The sequence below is a fragment of the Lampetra planeri genome, unplaced genomic scaffold (assembly GCF_965212315.1).
Source record: "Lampetra planeri unplaced genomic scaffold, kcLamPlan1.2.h2 scaffold_311, whole genome shotgun sequence".
Lineage (NCBI taxonomy): Eukaryota > Metazoa > Chordata > Hyperoartia > Petromyzontiformes > Petromyzontidae > Lampetra > Lampetra planeri.
The window spans coordinates 1-7,500 of record NW_027615135.1 but is presented as its reverse complement, the minus strand read 5'-3'; the positions used below and the strand labels follow the sequence as shown (position 1 = coordinate 7,500).

The 7,500-nt window shown below is 38.3% G+C and overlaps 1 long non-coding RNA gene across 1 annotated transcript in view; it reads right to left on the bottom strand.

Annotated features, from left to right (window-relative positions):
- The window catches only part of LOC144740830 (uncharacterized), a 9,318-nt gene extending 5,580 nt beyond the window's left edge, over positions 1-3,738 (bottom strand). The window contains exons 1-2 of the long non-coding RNA XR_013589788.1: positions 3,631-3,738; positions 2,932-2,990 (exon numbers count right to left, since the gene is read on the bottom strand). This is a non-coding gene — a long non-coding RNA (uncharacterized LOC144740830). The remainder of the gene's footprint in view (positions 1-2,931; positions 2,991-3,630) is intronic.
- Positions 3,739-7,500: the final 3,762 nt, after the last annotated feature.

Sequence of the window (7,500 nt, the reverse complement as noted above, 5' to 3'; positions counted from 1 at the left end):
AGTAGTAGTAGTGTAGTAGTAGTGTAGTAGTAGTAGTGTAGTAGTAGTGTAGTAGTAGTGTAGTGTAGTAGTAGTGTAGTAGTGTAGTAGTAGTAGTAGTAGTGTAGTAGTGTAGTAGTAGTAGTGTAGTAGTAGTAGTGTAGTAGTAGTAGTGTAGTAGTGTGTAGTAGTAGTAGTGTAGTAGTAGTGTAGTAGTAGTAGTAGTGTAGTAGTAGTGTAGTAGTAGGTGTAGTAGTAGTGTAGTAGTAGTAGTAGTAGTGTAGTAGTGTAGTAGTAGTAGTGTAGTAGTAGTGTAGTAGTAGTGTAGTAGTAGTAGTGTAGTAGTAGTGTAGTAGTGTAGTAGTAGTAGTAGTAGTAGTAGTAGTGTAGTAGTGTAGTAGTGTAGTAGGTAGTGTAGTGTAGTAGTAGTGTAGTAGTAGTAGTGTAGTAGTAGTAGTGTAGTAGTAGTGTAGTAGTAGTAGTGTAGTAGTAGTAGTGTAGTAGTAGTGTAGTGGTAGTGTAGTAGTGTAGTAGTAGTAGTAGTAGTGTAGTAGTAGTAGTGTGTAGTAGTAGTGTAGTAGTAGTAGTGTAGTGTAGTAGTGTGTAGTAGGTAGTGTAGTAGTAGTAGTAGTGTAGTAGTAGTAGTGTAGTAGTAGTAGTGTAGTAGTGGTAGTGTAGTAGTAGTAGTGTAGTAGTAGTGTAGTAGTAGTAGTGTAGTAGTAGTGTAGTAGTGTAGTAGTAGTAGTGTAGTAGTAGTAGTTAGTAGTAGTGTAGTAGTAGTAGTGTAGTAGTAGTAGTGTAGTAGTAGTAGTGTAGTAGTAGTAGTAGTGTAGTGTAGTAGTAGTAGTAGTGTAGTAGTAGTGTAGTAGTAGTAGTGTAGTAGTAGTGTAGTAGTAGTAGTGTAGTAGTAGTAGTGTAGTAGTGTAGTAGTGTAGTAGTGTAGTAGTAGTGTAGTAGTAGTAGTAGTAGTGTAGTAGTAGTAGTGTAGTAGTAGTAGTGTAGTAGTAGTAGTGTAGTAGTAGTAGTGTAGTAGTAGTAGTGTAGTAGTAGTAGTAGTGTAGTAGTAGTGTAGTAGTAGTAGTAGTGTAGTAGTAGTGTGTAGTAGTAGTGTAGTAGTAGTAGTAGTGTAGTAGTAGTGTAGTAGTAGTGTAGTAGTAGTAGTGTAGTAGTAGTAGTGTAGTAGTAGTAGTAGTGTAGTAGTAGTGTAGTAGTAGTGTAGTAGTAGTAGTGTAGTAGTAGTAGTGTAGTAGTAGTAGGTAGTAGTAGTAGTAGTGTAGTAGTAGTAGTAGTGTAGTAGTAGTGTAGTAGTAGTAGTAGTGTAGTAGTAGTGTAGTAGTAGTAGTAGTGTAGTAGTAGTGTGTAGTAGTAGTAGTAGTAGTAGTAGTGTAGTAGTGTAGTAGTAGTAGTAGTGAGTGTAGTAGTAGTAGTAGTAGTGTAGTAGTAGTAGTAGTGTAGTAGTAGTAGTAGTGTAGTGTAGGTAGTAGTAGTAGTGTAGTAGTAGTGTAGTTGTAGTAGTAGTGTAGTGTAGTAGTAGTGTAGTAGTGTAGTAGTAGTAGTGTAGTAGTAGTGTAGAGTGTAGTAGTTAGTGTGTAGTAGTAGTGTAGTAGTAGTGTAGGTAGTAGTGTAGTAGTAGTGTAGTAGTAGTGTAGTAGTGTGTAGTAGTAGCTGTAGTAGTAGTAGTAGTGTAGTAGTGTAGTAGTGTAGTAGTAGTAGTAGTGTAGTAGTAGTAGTAGTGTAGTAGTAGTGTAGTAGTAGTAGTAGTGTAGTAGTAGTGTAGTAGTAGTAGTAGTGTAGTAGTAGTGTAGTAGTAGTAGTGTAGTAGTAGTAGTAGTGTAGTAGTAGTAGTAGTGTAGTAGTAGTATGTAGTAGTAGTAGTGTAGTAGTAGTGTAGTGTAGTGTAGTAGTAGTAGTAGTGTAGTAGTAGTGTAGTAGTAGTGTAGTAGTAGTAGTGTAGTAGTAGTGTAGTAGTAGTAGTAGTGTAGTAGTAGTAGTGTAGTAGTAGTAGTAGTGTAGTAGGTAGTAGTGTAGTAGTAGTAGTGTAGTAGTAGTGTAGTAGTAGTGTAGTAGTAGTGTAGTAGTAGTATGTAGTGTAGTAGTAGTAGTAGTGTAGTAGTAGTAGTAGTGTAGTGTGTAGTAGTAGTAGTGTAGTAGTAGTGTAGTAGTAGTAGTGTAGTAGTAGTGTAGTAGTAGGTGTAGTAGTAGTGTAGTAGTAGTAGTGTAGTAGTAGTGTAGTAGTGTAGTAGTAGTGTAGTAGTAGTGTAGTAGTGTGTAGTAGTGTAGTAGTAGTAGTGTAGTAGTAGTGTAGTAGTAGTAGTGTAGTAGTAGTAGTGTAGTAGTAGTGTAGTAGTAGTAGTGTAGTGTAGTAGTGTAGTAGTAGTAGTAGTGTGTAGTAGTAGTGTAGTAGGTAGTGTGTAGTAGTAGTGTAGTAGTAGTAGTGTAGTAGTAGTAGTGTAGTAGTGTAGTGTAGTAGTAGTGTAGTAGTAGTAGTGTAGTAGTAGTAGTAGTAGTAGTAAGTAGTAGTGTAGTAGTAGTGTAGTGTAGTGTAGTAGTAGTAGTAGTAGTAGTGTGGTAGTGTAGTGTAGTAGTAGTGTAGTAGTAGTAGTAGTGTAGTTGTAGTGTAGTTGTTGTAGTAGTAGTAGTAGTGTAGTAGTAGTAGTGTAGTGTAGTAGTAGTGTAGTAGGTGTGTAGTAGTAGTAGTAGTAGTAGTGTAGTAGTAGTAGTACGTAGTAGTAGTAGTGTAGTAGTAGTGTAGTAGTAGTAGTACAGTAGTAGTAGTAGTACAGTAGTAGTAGTGTAGTAGTAGTAGTAGTGTAGTAGTAGTACAGTAGTAGTAGTGTAGTAGTAGTAGTAGTGTAGTAGTAGTACAGTAGTAGTAGTACAGTAGTAGTAGTAGTGTAGTAGTAGTAGTAGTGTAGTACTAGTTAGTGTGGTAGTTGTTGGTAGTCGACTGACCTCTGCAGGGGATGAACATCGCCCTGAGGTTGATCAGCGGCGCTCCCTCCCCACTCGCACTGCAGCAAGCAACACGGGGAGGGCGGTGGGTGGGTCACTGTGTTAGCATGTTAACATGTTAATGTGTTAGCATGTTAATGTGTTAGCATGTTACCGTGTTAGCGTGTTAGCATGTTAATGTGTTAGCATGTTAACATGCTATCATGTCAATGTGTTAGCATGTTAATGTGTTAGCATTTTAACATGTTAATGTGTTAGCATGTTAATGTGTTAGCATGTTAACATGTTAGCATGTTAATGTGTTAGCATGTTAACATGACAGCATGTTAATGTGTTAGCATGTTACCCGTGTTAGCATGTTAATGTGTTAGCATGTTAACATGTTAATGTGTTAGCGTGTTAACATGTTAATGTGTCAGCATGTTAACATGTTAGCATGTTAATGTGTTAGCATGTTAACATGTTACTGTGTTAGCATGTTAATGTGTTAGCATGTTACCGTGTTACCATGTTAATGTGTTAGCATGTTAATGTGTTAATGTGTTAGCATGTTAACATGTTAACGTGTTAGCATGTTAACATGTTAGCATGTTAACATATTAATGTGTTAGCATGTTAACATGTTAATGTGTTAGCATGTTAACATGTTAGCATGTTAACATGTTAATGTGTTAGCATGTTAACATGTTAATGTGTTACCTGGCGCTGAATTCTTTGGGCACATTCTGAAGATTGGGCTCAGACAGAGACACACGCCCTGGGGAGAGAGACAGTTTAGTGTAGTGTATAGTGTAGTGTAATAGTGTAGTGTATAGTGTAGTGTGTAGTGTATAGTGTAGTGTATAGTGTAGTGTATAGTGTAGTGTATAGTGTAGTGTATAGTGTAGTGTGTAGTGTATAGTGTAGTGTATAGTGTAGTGTATAGTGTAGTGTAGTGTGTAGTGTATAGTGTAGTGTAGTGTGTAGTGTATAGTGTAGTGTATAGTGTAGTGTAATGTATAGTGTAGTGTATAGTTTAGTGTGTAGTGTATAGTGTAGTGTATAGTGTAGTGTATAGTGTAGTGTATAGTGTAGTGTATAGTGTAGTGTATAGTGTAGTGTATAGTGTAGTGTATAGTGTAGTGTAAGTGTAGTGTAGTGTATAGTGTAGTGTATAGTGTAGTGTGTAGTGTAGTGTGTAGTGTAGTGTATAGTGTAGTGTATAGTGTAGTGTAGTGTATAGTGTAGTGTAGTGTAAGTGTAGTGTATAGTGTAGTGTAGTGTATAGTGTAGTGTATAGTGTAGTGTGTAGTGTGTAGTGTGTAGTGTAGTGTATAGTGTAGTGTATAGTGTAGTGTGGTAGTGTAGTGTGTAGTGTAGTGTATAGTGTAGTGTGTAGGTAGTGTATAGTGTAGTGTATAGTGTAGTGTGTAGTGTAGTGTATAGTGTAGTGTATAGTGTAGTGTGTAGTGTAGTGTATAGTGTAGTGTATAGTGTAGTGTGTAGTGTAGTGTATAGTGTAGTGTATAGTGTAGTGTATAGTGTAGTGTATAGTGTAGTGTAGTGTATAGTGTAGTGTGTAGTGTATAGTGTAGTGTGTAGTGTAGTGTGTAGTGTAGTGTATAGTGTAGTGTATAGTGTAGTGTATAGTGTATAGTGTAGTGTATAGTGTATAGTGTAGTGTATAGTGTAGTGTATAGTGTATAGTGTAGTAGTGTATAGTGTAGTGTAGTGTGTAGTGTATAGTGTAGTGTAGTGTAGTGTATAGTGTAGTGTATAGTGTATAGTGTGTAGTGTATAGTGTGTAGTGTATTGTGTATAGTGTAGTGTATTGTGTATAGTGTATAGTGTAGTGTATAGTGTAGTGTATTGTGTATAATGTATAGTGTAGTGTATAGTGTAGTGTATAGTGTAGTGTATAGTGTAGTGTATAGTGTAGTGTATAGTGTATAGTGTAGTGTATAGTGTATAGTGTAGTGTATAGTGTAGTGTATAGTGTATAGTGTAGTGTGTATAGTGTATAGTGTAGTGTATAGTGTAGTGTATAGTGTAGTGTATAGTGTGTGTATAGTGTAGTGTATAGTGTAGTGTATAGTGTAGTGTGTAGTGTATAGTGTAGTGTATAGTGTAGTGTGTAGTGTAAAGTGTAGTGTATAGTGTAGTGTATAGTGTAGTGTGTATAGTGTATAGTGTAGTGTATAGTGTAGTGTATAGTGTATAGTGTAGTGTAAAGTGTATAGTGTAGTGTGTAGTGTAGTGTAGTGTGTAGTGTATAGTGTAGTGTGTAGTGTATAGTGTATAGTAGTGTATAGTAGTGTATAATGTAGTATATAATGTAGTGTATAGTGTAGTGTATAGTGTAGTATATAGTGTATAGTGTGTAGTGTATAGTGTAGTGTTAGTGTAGTGTAGTGTAAAGTGTAGTGTAGTGTATAGTGTAGTGTAGTGTGTAGTGTATAGTGTAGTGTAGTGTATAGTGTAGTGTAGTGTATAGTGTAGTGTATAGTGTAGTGTATAGTGTAGTGTATAGTGTAGTGTATAGTGTAGTGTATAGTGTAGTGTATATTGTAGTGTAGTGTAGTGTATAGTGTAGTGTAGTGTGTAGTGTATAGTGTAGTGTATAGTGTAGTGTATAGTGTAGTGTATAGTGTATAGTGTGTAGTGTATAGTGTAGTGTAGTGTATAGTGTAGTGTAGTGTATAGTGTAGTGTATAGTGTAGTGTATAGTGTAGTGTATAGTGTAGTTTCAGTATTAGTTTAGTAATAGTTTTAGTATTATTTAGTAGTATATTTAGTAGTAGTTTAGTGGTAGTTTTATAGTATATTTAGTAGTATATTTAGTTGTAGTTTAGTTAGTAGTATACTAGTATAGTAGTAGTAGTAGTAGTGTAGTACTAGTATAGAGTAGTATATAGTATAGTTAGTAGTATAGTAGTAGTAGTATACTAGTATATATAGTAGTAGTAGTATACTAGTATATAGTATAGTACTAGTATAGTAGTAGTATATGTAGTAGTAGCTATAGTAGTAGTATATACTATGGGAACCTCATTTGCCAGTAAAAATATGATAATTGGTTCTTTACCCTTCTGTTGCCAGATAGAAGGGTAAAGAACCCATTATCATATTTTTACTGGCAAATGAGGTTCCCATAGTGTAGATGCTTGCCCCGAGCTCTCATACTCTGATGGTGCGCTGTCTTTGAGTTGTGCGCCTTTTGGCGTCATCTGGTCCAACACCATGTGAGACTAGGCTCTAAGGAAAGCTGTCTCGGGTGTGGACCAATCAACCTTCAAGGACCATATGAGACTAGGCTCTAAGGAAAGCTGTCTCGGGTGTGGGACCAATCAACTTCAAGGACCATGTGAGACTAGGCTCTAAGGAAAGCTGTCTCGGGTGTGGACCAATCAACTTCAAGGACCATGTGAGACTAGGCTCTAAGGAAAGCTGTCTCGGGTGTGGACCAATCAACTTCAAGGACCATGTGAGACTAGGCTCTAAGGAAAGCTGTCTCGGGTGTGGACCAATCAACTTCAAGGACCATGTGAGACTAGGCTCTAAGGAAAGCTGTCTCGGGTGTGGACCAATCAACTTCAAGGACCATGTGAGACTAGGCTCTAAGGAAAGCTGTCTCGGGTGTGGACCAATCAACTTCAAGGACCATGTGAGACTAGGCTCTAAGGAAAGCTGTCTCGGGTGTGGACCAATCAACTTCAAGGACCATGTGAGACTAGGCTCTAAGGAAAGCTGTCTCGGGTGTGGACCAATCAACTTCAAGGACCATGTGAGACTAGGCTCTAAGGAAAGCTGTCTCGGGTGTGGACCAATCAACTTCAAGGACCATGTGAGACTAGGCTCTAAGGAAAGCTGTCTCGGGTGTGGACCAATCAACTTCAAGGACCATGTGAGACTAGGCTCTAAGGAAAGCTGTCTCGGGTGTGGACCAATCAACTTCAAGGACCATGTGAGACTAGGCTCTAAGGAAAGCTGTCTCGGGTGTGGACCAATCAACTTCAAGGACCATGTGAGACTAGGCTCTAAGGAAAGCTGTCTCGGGTGTGGACCAATCAACTTCAAGGACCATGTGAGACTAGGCTCTAAGGAAAGCTGTCTCGGGTGTGGACCAAATCAACTTCAAGGACCATGTGAGACTAGGCTCTAAGGAAAGCTGTCTCGGGTGTGGACCAATCAACTTCAAGGACCATGTGAGACTAGGCTCTAAGGAAAGCTGTCTCGGGTGTGGACCAATCAACTTCAAGGACCATGTGAGACTAGGCTCTAAGGAAAGCTGTCTCGGGTGTGGACCAATCAACTTCAAGGACCATGTGAGACTAGGCTCTAAGGAAAGCTGTCTCGGGTGTGGACCAATCAACTTCAAGGACCATGTGAGACTAGGCTCTAAGGAAAGCTGTCTCGGGTGTGGACCAATCAACTTCAAGGACCATGTGAGACTAGGCTCTACGGAAAGCTGTCTCGGGTGTGGACCAATCAACTTCAAGGACCATGTGAGACTAGGCTCTAAGGAAAGCTGTCTCGTGGTGTGGACCAATCAACTTCAAGACCATGTGAGACTAGGCTCTAAGGAAATCT